The sequence below is a fragment of the Microplitis mediator genome, chromosome 2, assembly GCF_029852145.1.
Source record: "Microplitis mediator isolate UGA2020A chromosome 2, iyMicMedi2.1, whole genome shotgun sequence".
In the NCBI taxonomy this organism is placed as follows: Eukaryota; Metazoa; Arthropoda; class Insecta; order Hymenoptera; family Braconidae; genus Microplitis; species Microplitis mediator.
Window position 1 is genome coordinate 10,715,632 of NC_079970.1, and position 12,488 is coordinate 10,728,119.

General features: G+C 30.2%; 1 protein-coding gene across 4 annotated transcripts in view; it reads left to right on the forward strand.

The window, feature by feature from the left end:
* The window catches only part of LOC130678432 (uncharacterized), a 64,545-nt gene extending 55,777 nt beyond the window's left edge, over positions 1–8,768 (forward strand). For all 4 annotated transcript variants that reach the window (XM_057485623.1, XM_057485624.1, XM_057485625.1 and 1 more), the window contains one exon: positions 8,152–8,768. The gene's annotated coding sequence lies outside the window, so the exon portion shown is untranslated. The remainder of the gene's footprint in view (positions 1–8,151) is intronic.
* The last annotated feature ends 3,720 nt before the right edge of the window (positions 8,769–12,488 follow it).

A 12,488-nucleotide genomic window follows, 5' to 3' on the forward strand; every position in this document is an offset into this window, starting at 1 on the left:
CAACAGGGCCAAGGCTCGGCCTATAGTCAGCCTTGGCAATTCTTACCTGGGTACATACGTACATACACTCGGACATCATCTTGAAATTAGTCAGAATAGCTTCCTAGAAGCTCAAAACGTCAAAATCTCTCAGAAATTCGATTTTCATAAATCGGACCAAAACCAATAACTTCCCGAATTTTTGAAAATTTACAATTTTTTTAGCGGGAAGTTAAAAAAAGAAAAAAATTATTTTTTTTATTTCTATCTAAAATTTTTTTTAAATAACATGTCAAATCAGTCTGCATCCTTATCAGAAGTTCTTACTTTTTTTCATTCTCGCACCTAAGTGGGTGAACGCTATATCTTTGTTGCACTAATACAATAATCAGGAACTTTGCATTAGTGTGCAGTAAAGTGTTCCTTAAATGGATTTTTTCAATTTATTACGATCACGTCACAAACGGTTTCAATTACGACAGAAAAATATTCCCTTAAAGTTTGAGCTCTTCATTCCAACGGGACCACGTGCCGCAAATTTTGTTTTTTTGATTTTTTAAGTTCAATCTATCTATTCATAAAAGAGATCTATTTTTTTAACAATTAATTATAGTTAGAAAATTGTAAATAAATAATTATTTCGATATTATAATACACAAAACTATCAACCTTTTGTTTATTATTTATTGCTTAAAACAAATAATAAACTTAAAGGTGACCAATTTATTTAAGCAAATATTGAAATTTAATTTATAGATAATATTTATTAAATGTTAAACTAAGGCATAATATGATTAGTGGCATAGATATACTGATCTCAGATATCAATTGAATGCATTTTTTTTTTTTGAAAAAAAAAAAACAAAGTCAAATAACATAAACAAAAACATTTCTTGAAAAAATCACAAAAAAAATTTTGCGGTAACTCTTCCCGTTAGAATTAAGAGCTTAAACTTAAAGGGAATTTGTTCTGTTGTAATTGAAACTATTTTGAGAGGTGATCGTAATGAATTCGAAAAATCCTTTTAAGATACACTCTACGGCACATTAACGCACTATTGTCTTATTTAGCGAAGTACGCTTTAATTTTTTGAAAATATTCGTTTGTTCATAAGAAAAACTCGTCCAAAGCTCCTGATTACTGTATTAGTGCAAAAAAGATATGCCTTTCACCCACTTGGGTGCAATAATGAAAAAAAGTAAGAACTTCTGATAAGGATGCAGGCTGATTTGATATGTTATTTAAAAAAAATTTTAGATAGAAATTAAAAAAATAATTTATTTCTTTTTTTTATCATGCTGTACCCCCAAAATTATAGTAGCTGAAAATCTGTAAAAATTCTGAGGAGTAGCTGCTAATATAAGGATAAAGTCTAATGAGTTTCAAATTTTTCGAACAATTACTTTAGCCGGAATAAAAAATTAATCGTTCAATGCCAAAAACCCCGTGTTATTTAAATGGGAAACTTACGTCGCTGTGCGGCACGGGTTGAAATTGAGATAGAGACCTGAAACTTTGAGGATATTTTTTTTATTTATTTTGAACAACATAAGCCTCTGGGAGCATAGAAACTCGAAAATATCCAAAATGAGGACCACCCTAATATATATATATATATTGTATTGAGAGATCCGGGATAGATGCCGAACTGAACGGCCACGTTTTTTTTTTTTTGTGAACAATTCGACTCCGACCAATTTCGATCCCGACGATTGAACAACGCGATTTACGACTAAAACGACCAATCCGAGTTTTGATCAACGACTAGTTAAATTAATTGATCACGACAATTAATTTCGACCGACAATAACTGACTCCGTGAACAAGTGAACAAGCCGAAGCCTCGGCGTGAAACTGAACAAAGTGTACGAGTGCAATAATTTAAAAAAATGTGCAGTGCGTACGTAATAATAATTAATTAAATAATTAGTTACGCGTAAAAATTATAAGATCGTACAATTTAGCGTGTTACCGAAATAAAATATTATTTTATATTTTATTTTATTTCAATCGAGCAATTCTGAGAATCACGGATTATCTGTGTCTCATTCGCAACAGCAGTCTTGTCACCTCGCCGTGTAAGAATACTCTGACGTCATTCGTCAAGTATTTCGTTAATACTTCCGCTGTATGTGTGCCTCCGGACAATAAACGTATTTTGTTTTATTTCGATAACCGACTGTGTTTCTCCGAGCAATGAACTAATTGTATTTCGATCAACTACGATTTTTTTTGGATAATTTTGTTTATATCGAGTCAAGCCGACAACGGCATTTAATTTTTTTGTAACGGATAATTTTATTTGTGATACCGATCAATTTATTATTCTGTGTTCAATATACGATTAATTATTTTTGTTAATTCTGATCCATTATTTATCGTAATCTTAAGTGCCTGACCTTTCCCCAATCCGCCACCCTGAGCCGAGCTATATTTTTGATAATGGTTGATTGGTGATTATAAAATCATCTGGCGCCCAACTAATAATTTTGAACAAGGTTGCCAAAAGTCGTAAGTGTATTCGGACTTTACTCCGGTAGATCCCCGGTGGTGAAAAACCCGTTACAATATATATATATATATATATATTAGGGTGATTCAAAAAACAAACAAATTTTTTTTTTTTCTTCCAAACAGGTTCAAAAGTTTCTTTTAGATAAAAAAAGACGCCTGTGAAAATTAGAGCTCTTAATATTAATATTAACATTGTCCGCATTGCACTTTTCTACTTCCCATAAGAATAACATGGGAAAAATTTTTTTTATGTCTTCTGATTTTTATAAGTAGCTAACGATGCGTCATAGGAATAATTGGCAGGCATACTTTTGTAGGGAATTGAATGCTCTACAAAAAAAGATTCTTATCATTTTTCGCGGAATCTATTTGTTCAAAAGTTATTTAGGGTTGAAGTCGAATTCATATTTAATTTTGAGATCTTTTTACTTTTCCGGCGAAACTATCAGACCTATTACAAAATATCATGGGACCTTTTTTGTAGACAATTTTATTCCCTAGAAGTTATACCGAATAAAGTTTTTTCGAATTCCGCATTGTTTTCTAGTTATTTTCATTTTAATGTCATACTCATAAAAAAAATAGTCTTCTGATCGATTTTAGGAGCTTGACATTAAAATAAAAATAACTAGAAAACAATGCGGAATTCGAAAAAACTTTATTTGGTATAACTTCTAGGGAATAAAATTTTCTACAAAAAAGGTCCCATGATATTTTGTAATAGGTCTGATAGTTTCGCCGGAAAAGTAAGAAAAACTCAAAATTAAATATGAATTCGACTTCAACCTCAAATAACTTTTGAACAAATAGATTCCGCGAAAAATGATGAGAATCTTTTTTTGTAGAGCATTCAATTCCCTACAAAAGTATGCCTGCCAATTATTCCTATGACGCATCGTTAGCTACTTATAAAAATCAGAAGACATAAAAAAAATTTTTCCCATGTTATTCTTATGGGAAATAGAAAAGTGCAATGCGGACAATGTTAATATTAATATTAAGAGCTCTAATTTTCACAGGCGTCTTTTTTTATCTAAACGAAACTTTTGAACCTGTTTGGAAGAAAAAAAAAAAATTGTTTGTTTTTTGAATCACCCTAATATATATATATATATATATTAGGGTGGCGCAAAAAAACCGACTATTTTTTTTTTTTTCCATCTCGCATGAAAATTTGTTGGTTTACGATGTTTTAAGAAGCCTCTCCACAAATCAGCTCGATAAAAAATTTTTAAGAGGTCGCTCACGAATTTTGAAAATATCAAAAATGATCGAAATTCGGATTTTTATTTAAAAATTTTTTTTTTTCTCGTGGCAGCAATAGTTTATATTTGTAAAATCATGACTATGCTGAAAATTTCAGCCCAAAATTTAAATATTTAAACGGCGCTCAAGAATTTGGAATGTTTCCGAGCGCAGTCTCTTGGACGTTTTTGAGCGACCCTTAAATATTAATAATAAAGCTTCTCGATTTTTTCACCATCAATTTGCATGACAAGGAATGAAAATATAACCCGAGAAATAGAAATAATAAGTTATTTACATACTTTTTTATTTTTTAATTCAATTTTTAGGTTTTTTCGCTTATTTAAAACTTACCAAATTTTATTGTTTAAGACTGTCCTGTATATTATTGGTTATGCAAAAGTTATATTGAAGTGAAATGACAATAATTGAGTTATAAAAACTAATTCAAACTATTAGTTACATATTATCAGTTAATATTCGAAATTCTTGAGCACCGTTTAAATGTTTAAATTTTGGGCTGAAATTTTCAGCATAGTCATGATTTCACAAATATAAACTATTGCTGCCACGAGAAAAAAAAAAAATTTTAAATAAAAATCCGAATTTCGATCATTTTTGATATTTTCGAAATTCGTGAGCGACCTCTTAAAAATTTTTTATCGAGCTGATTTGTGGAGAGGCTTCTTAAAACATCGTAAACCAACAAATTTTCATGCGAGATGGAAAAAAAAAAAATAGTCGGTTTTATTGCGCCACCCTAATGTATATATATATATACATTAGGGTGATTCGTTTTGAACGACTATTTTTTTTTCACCCCCACTTGAAAATATTGTTATAGACATTGAAAAAAAAAATTCCCTGCAAGTTTCAGCCCTTAATTTTAATTTTAAGTACTTTATATTTGATTTTGAAGTTTTCCCATTTAAAATACATGGGAAAGTTGGGATTTTTTTTTTCTCTATAATTCAGCCGCAATTTACGTTATCAGGTCGTCATTTGCGGCATTTTTTAGGCAATTTGATACTCTTCAAAAGTCTTCTTAATAGTTTTACTCGGACTCTAATTGTTTTTTCTGTATTGGTTTCTAAAATAATTTTTTTAATAATACTTTGAGTTTTTAGTTGATATTAACTAAATAACGAAATTTACAGAAAAAGTGCAGATAACGATTTTTTTGGAAATTTTATTTGCTACAAAAAAGGTCCTTTTAGTTAAGTGGCTCAAGTTCTTCGTTCACGTGATATAGGGATTTTAGTAATTTTGTAAATAAAATATTTGTCAAAACATTCCACCAAATGCTATTTCATTTCAATTTTAAATCAGTAAATAATTTTCCTTTCATTAATTTAATCCAGTCATTAAAATTAGAAGGGGTCAAATTGATGAACTTCGGAAAAACTTTTGACAAATATTTTATTTACAAAATTACTAAAATCCCTACATCACGTGACCGGAGAACTTAAGCCGCTCAACTAAAAGGACCTTTTTTGTAGCGAATAAAACTTCCTAAAAAATCGTTATCTGCACTTTTTCTGTAATTTTCGTTATTTAGTTAATATCAACTAAAAACCTAAATTATTATTAAAAAAATTATTTTCAGAACCAATACAGAAAGAACAATTAGAGTCCGAGTAAAACTATTGATGAGACTTTTGAAGAGTATCAAATTGCCTAAAAAATGCCGCAAATGGCGACCCGATAACTTAAAATGCGGCTGAGTTACGGAGAACTAAAAAAAAATCCCAACTTTCCTATGTATTTTAAATGGGAAAACTTCAAAATCAAATATAAAGTACTTAAAATTAAAATTAAGGGCTGAAACTTGCAGGGAATTTTTTTTTTTCAATGTCTATAACAATATTTTCAAGTGGGAGTGAAAAAAAAAACAACCTCTCCGCTTCGCTTCCGAGGCGTGCAATAGTCGTTCAAAACGAATCACCCAAATATATATATATATATTAGGGTGCTTCATTTCGGAGCCAGATTTTTTTTTTTCAAGTGCATGTGGAAAAAACCATAGTTCAACACAAAAAAAAAATTTTCGCGCAAGAAAAAAAATTCTACGTCGATTGCAGACCTAGCTCGTTGAAAAATTCGATTTTCCCATTTAAATAAGATGGGAAAAATTTTTTTCTAGCTTTAAGTATTTTTAACCTCGTTAACAAATCAATAGATCAAATAGACTAATACATATTTTGTAGGAAATTGAACGCTCTACAAAAAAGGTCTCTTATCATTTTTCGATAAATCCATCTATTCAAAAGTTATTAGAGCTCGAAGTAAAGTTGGAGACCTTTTTACTTTACCGGTGAAACTATCAGACTTATCACAAAATGTTATAGGGTCTTTTTTGTTGACAATTTTATTCTCTACAAATTATTATCAGTAAAGTTTTTTCAAATTCCGCATTGTTTTCTAGTTATTTCCATTTTAATGTCGAGCTCTTGAATTCGATCAGAACCACTTTTTTCAGAGCTTGAAATTAAAATGAAAATAACTAGAAAACAATGCGGAATTTGAAAAAACTTTACTGATAATAATTTGTAGAGAGTAAAATCGGCAACAAAAAAGACCCTAAAACATTTTGTGATAAGTCTGATAGTTTCACCGGAAAAGTAAAACGATCTCCAACTTTACTTCGAGCTCTAATAACTTTGAAACAAATGGATTTATCGAAAAATGATAAAAGACCTTTCTTGTAGAGCGTTCAATTTCCTAAAAAAATATGTTTTAGTGTATTTGATCTATTGATTTGTTAACGAGGTTAAAAATACTTAAAGCTAAAAAAAAAAATTTTCCCATGTTATTTAAATGGGAAAATCGAATTTTTCAATGAGCTAGGTCTGTAATCGACATAGAATTTTTTTTCATGCGCGAAAATTTTTTTTCTGTGTTGAACTATGGTTATTTCCACATGCACTTGAAAAAAAAATATCTGGCTCCGAAATGAAGCACCCTAATATATATATATATATATATTTTTTTTTTTGTATCGAGTGGTGTTTTGAACCTTACTCAACCAATTATGATAGGTTATGACAAAATTCATCGAAAAATCGACCGCGAGGACAAATACAACAGTTATTGCACGACTCATAATGCGAAGCATTAGGGAGTGCTTTACGATCGAAAATTTTTATTCGCCTCCTTTCTACAACTATTTCTGTTATTATCGTCTTATTAGTGAACAGAAACATCTCACATGATGCACCAATTTACAGACAATGTAATAAAGATTATTTCTGCGATTTTCGAAAACAAATTCAGTGCAATAGAAACGAGAAAATCATTAAAATAAACTAAAATATTTTCCCGTCAAGCAGTAAAAAAATTTTGTAGCTTGAAAACACAATATCTCGAAAAAGAATCCATAATTTAACTCCATTTTTTTTTTAAATGACTCGTTTTGCCCTAGAAGGATTTGCTTTCGAAAATGGCTATCTAACTTTGTGTTATGCAATTGTAATTAATAAAAAATTAAATCGCATTTTCTTTAATTTTAGCCTAAAAAATATGTGTGGACATTCGTCTCAACAAGTGCGCATGCGTGGTATTTTTTTTTGCACGACTCATAATGCGAAGCATTAGGGAGTGCTTTACGATCGAAAATTTTTTCTAATACTATCACCCAGTGTGCCTGCGCCATACTTTTAACCGATTCATTTGGCGCGGGTATTTCGAAAATAAAAATATAAAAAATTGAGATTAGACGAATAAATAAATAAATAAAAATAATAAATAAACAAGTGAAAAATAAAAATAGAAAAAAAAAGTAAAATTTTTCACAGATCGTACGGCGAAAAATTTCGGAATTTTTTACGTTTGAAATTTATTATTTTTTTTTTTTTTATTTTAAATAAAATTATTTTTTTTATCATTTTTATATAAATAAATAACATTTGTACTTCAAATTTTATTTATTTTTATTTTTTTTATTTTGCCTGCGACATTACCCTTTCGGAATATTTTAATGTTTACGATCAAATAAGCATTATGAGTCGTGCACTTTTGGATTTTCCAAACTTTTTATTTAAAAAATCTACCTAAAAGTGTTAGTAATGCTTAGTTGATATCATTACTTTCAAATAGGTTCGGGCACTATGATATAGTACAAGAAACTATAAATATATTAGTTAAGATTATTATTCGTTCATATTCATTCTTTTTTAGTTACCACAACCATGCACTTTTCTCTCAGTGTGGGCCTATAAAAAAAACTTTAAGTTTCTAGCGCCGATTTACTTTTGTTATATTTACTATTTTCATAAGAGAAATAAGCAAATGCTTCGTATTCGATCACTGTATATTCATATAACTTCAACTAATTATTTGCAAGTGTCTTTATATCTTAAAAATACTTTGCTTCTTGAAAATTTAATCGTTTTTATTGTTTTTTATTATTTCAGATTCATGTGTTTATCATCATTGTCAGAAGATGAAAAGGAATAAGATCATGTAGCTGAAATTTCTAATCGGAAATGACTAAATAGATCAAAATGAAAATAAAATCGAGTTGATTTCATATCAGAACTCACTTTATCTTTCCTTATATACAAGGATATTTTGAAATTGTGATTCTGTAAGCTGTTAATTATTTATAATTTTATGATATTTACAATAATCTATATTTTTTTATTTTATGTCTATTTTCTTTTTATTAAAATGGAGTTATTCACTATTTCGCAAGCTCTTAAGTTACTTTACAAATTTAATAGCATTTTTTTTATGTTAAACTTGATAATGATAACTACGAATTTTTATTTCACATGCTTAACAGCTTCCCTGTTAATTGATTTCTTGAGTTTCTCAATTGTTTGGTACAACCATATATATTCTTTCTGCATAATGGCATTATTTTAAATTTTAATCTTAAATATGGGGTTGTCGTAAATATTAAATCAGGAAACTTTCATATTTCATCAGAACATAGATAATGCCATAGTACGTCATCAGGACATCTTTTCTTGTTATCACTTTTCTTATTAAATAAAAATAATTTGTAAGCGATTTTACTTATCTAAAATGAAAACATGTCGTTATTATTTTTTCCTACACCAATTTTTAAATTTATCGATTTTTCCATGATTTCATCATTGAAGCTTTAAGTTTCAGTATCTTTACAGTCAATTAAACAGGCTGATTCCATCCCAATGCCACAAACAAATAATATCATACATAAATTGTGAACGACTTCAGTCAGTGGTCAGAAACAAACTTGTTTTGTTTCTTGGGTAAATATAAAAAATGTTTCTCCCTACTGAAAGCTAGTTTCACTCTTAATTTTAGCTTTGATGCTTACTATTTGCTTGTGAGTTATTTCAGATTACTAATTTAATCTATTTAAGTTACAGTTATGACTTTGTGATTGAGTTCTATAAAAATGAGTGTACTAGGGATGGTAAAGTTGTCTTTGATTTTAATCGAGAATCGAGTTTTCACCCAAAATGGTCAATTTTTTACAATCGAACTATCGTCATGGAAATTGATTGATAATCGATTTCAAGGTTTCGACTTTAGTACAGCTGACGTCGCAACAGTTGCGCATAAAACTCTGCATGTGCCATTTTCATGTAAATGGAAAATATAATGTGCGCATGCGTCCTCACGAATTGACGAAATTTTTCAGTGAAAAGAAGTTTTATTAATTAATATAACGTGGCCGAAGTCCACTTCCGTTTTACAGAAGGCTGTTTCCGCGTCTTTTTAGGCATACATGCGTTGCAGGTCATCCCTCCCCCCGCTCCAAACTTAAAGAGCTCGAAAACCTACTTTACGATATTTTTAACTTGACGATTCCTTTGAGTTCATTGTTTTTTCTAAACTTGAAAACGGTACGTTATGTATTGAACTTGAAAAAATTAAAACATCGAAAATACTTAATAAACAAGCGTTCTTAAAATTTTTACTCACGATTATGTTCTAAAAATCAATGTAATCAGGTAGAAATCAATCTCAGCGATTAAAATAAGGATTTCAATGATTTTCGATTAAGATCAAATCATTTATATATAAAATAGCCGAGGAAAATGTTAAAAAAGGATATTTTTTCAATTTTTATTTCAATTTTTAACTTCCCGCTAAGAACATTGTAAACTTTCTAAAATTCGGGAAGTTATTGTTTTCACCCCGATTTTCGAAAATCGAGTTTTCATCAGATGTCGACGTTTTGAGGTCCTAGGAAGCTATTCGAACTATTTTCAGAATGATGTCCGAGTGTATGTATGTATGTATGTGTGTGTAAACTCTTTGTTACTTTTTAACTAATGAACCGATTTCGATGTTTAAGGCGGCAATCGAAGGAGCTTGTTGACCGTCAACTTTCCTGAAAATTTCAGATCATTTGATCAAGTATACTCAAAAATATTGGCAATTACAAAAAAAAAATTTTTTTTTTTTAGTTTTTTATTGATTTCTCATAAACGACTTGAACAATCGACTTTAAAATCTAATCAGCTCTAGAACTTTATAAGCCGCGTCGAATGCGACCTCAACCATCTCAATGGGTTAATTTGTTCAAGAGATATCGTTGGAGAAAGAAATGGTAAAAAACGGTTTTTTTCGATTATCTTTAAAACAACTTAACTAAACAACTCAAAAATCTAATCAGCTTTAGAATTTATTAAAACGCGTTGATTGCCACCTCAACCATCAAAGTCGAGTCATTTGTCTAAGAGATATCGCGGGAGAAATAAATGTTAAAAAACGGTCTTTTTCGAAAACAATGGCATACGAAAGTATTTTCGAGCTCGAAGAGCTCGAAATTGTGTTCACAATAATGTTTTCGAGCTCAAGGAGCTCCTTGAGCTCGAAAACAGCGGGAAGTTTTGGGGCTGGCCCGCATGGTCAACCGATAGACCGATTTTTTTGTTAGTAATATTATTTGAACTAAAGAACGAAGAGACTTGAGAAATTTACGTTGCACCGCATCCACTCTGTTGCTAAGTATGCTAGTAAAAGGAGATCATATAATGGTTCCGTACTCTAGTATGGTCCTAACAAGAGTATAGTAGAGAATAACGAGCGAGTACACATTACAAAAGTCCTTGCTGGATCTGATGCCGAGTTCAGGCACTTTGTAGGCCTGAAGAGTGACCTTGTCTACGTGTTTGGCAAAGGTTAACTTGTTATCAACAACAATGCTTAGATCTTTAATGTCTGAGACTTCTTGAACGCGCTGGCCACCAATGAAATACTCAGTTGGAATTTTGGTGAGACCGAGAAAAAGACATCACTGCATTTTTTTTTTTATGTTTAAGATAAGCTTCTTGACTTGACACCATCTGTGAATCTCATTGATGTCGTTTTGTAATATATCAACATCAATCTCACCGGTTATTTTTCTAAATATCTTCAGATCATCCGCATACAACAAACATTCGGATATAAGCTTGCTGTCGATATCATTAACGAATATATTGAATAATATCGGACCAAGAAGAGAGCCTTGCGAGACCCCGGACGTAACTACATATTCATTTGAGATATGCTCATCTACTCCAACTTGTAAATATCTGCCAGAAGTATAAGCGGAACCATTCGAGTGCAATCCCACTAACACCATATTCACTTAGCTTGCCTAACAGGATATCATGATCAACTTTATCAAAAGCTTTGCTGAAATTCGTGTAAATTCCGTGTACATCAAATCCACTATTCATAGAATTAATTATGTAGTTGATATAGATATAAAGATTAGTTGTTGTGGATCTGCCGCTGATAAACCCATGTTGTTTCGTGGTAATAATATTTTTGAATGCAAAAGTGAACTGAGGTACAACTAGCTTCACTAGTAACTTCCCAGTGAACACATGACCTTATTTTGACGTCATACGTAGGTCATAGCAATGTCACGACATCTGATGTAAATATGATGTCAATCTGACGTTCTACATGACTTAAATATGATGTAAAGCTTGTGACATCATATTGATGTAAGCATGACTCTTGTACGACGTCACAGTTATAACTTATGTATTACGTACGTTTGACATAGAATCTACATCACATTGTTATGTAATAATAAAGTCATTATCCGCATATCATAATGACGTAATTTTAAAATCATACATTTATGTCAGTAGCAAAGTCACGGTTATACGTAATATGGATGTCACTCTTAAATCACATCTTTACATCAGTGACAAGTCAGTATTTTACGCAATGCTGATGTAATTTCCGAGTCATAGTTTTTTATCATCTATTTATTGAAATAAAACAATCATAGAATGAATTTTCAAATATGTGTAAATGTGTAAAAATAACAACTAAACGTCGAACATTTTTGGGGTCAAAGTAATCGATAAACTCGGTAATAGATCATTCAGACGTTTTAGATTAAAACATTAGCGTGAGCATAAAAAAATTAACTTTACTTTTTTAAATGATATATCGAAAATATCATTTAGGATGACAAAGAAAATGTAACGACAGTTTGAACTCTTTTGCTATTATGATTTTAAAGTTTAGTATCACAATTTTTCAATCGATTAAATTTCATACGATTTTGTGAAATTATTTAATGTTTCGCAAAACTTTATATAAGATTTTTTAAATTTCACATCACAACAAAAAATTAAAAAATTTGATGAAACTTAATGAAGTTTTATACAATTATTATCCAGGCCGACAAATATTGCTTCTATAAAATTTCATATAAGTTCATGGAGTTTTTTAAATTTTGTAAAAATCCATCACGAAAACTTATTAACTCTATCTTTTCCGGCATTTCACTCTAAATACATCA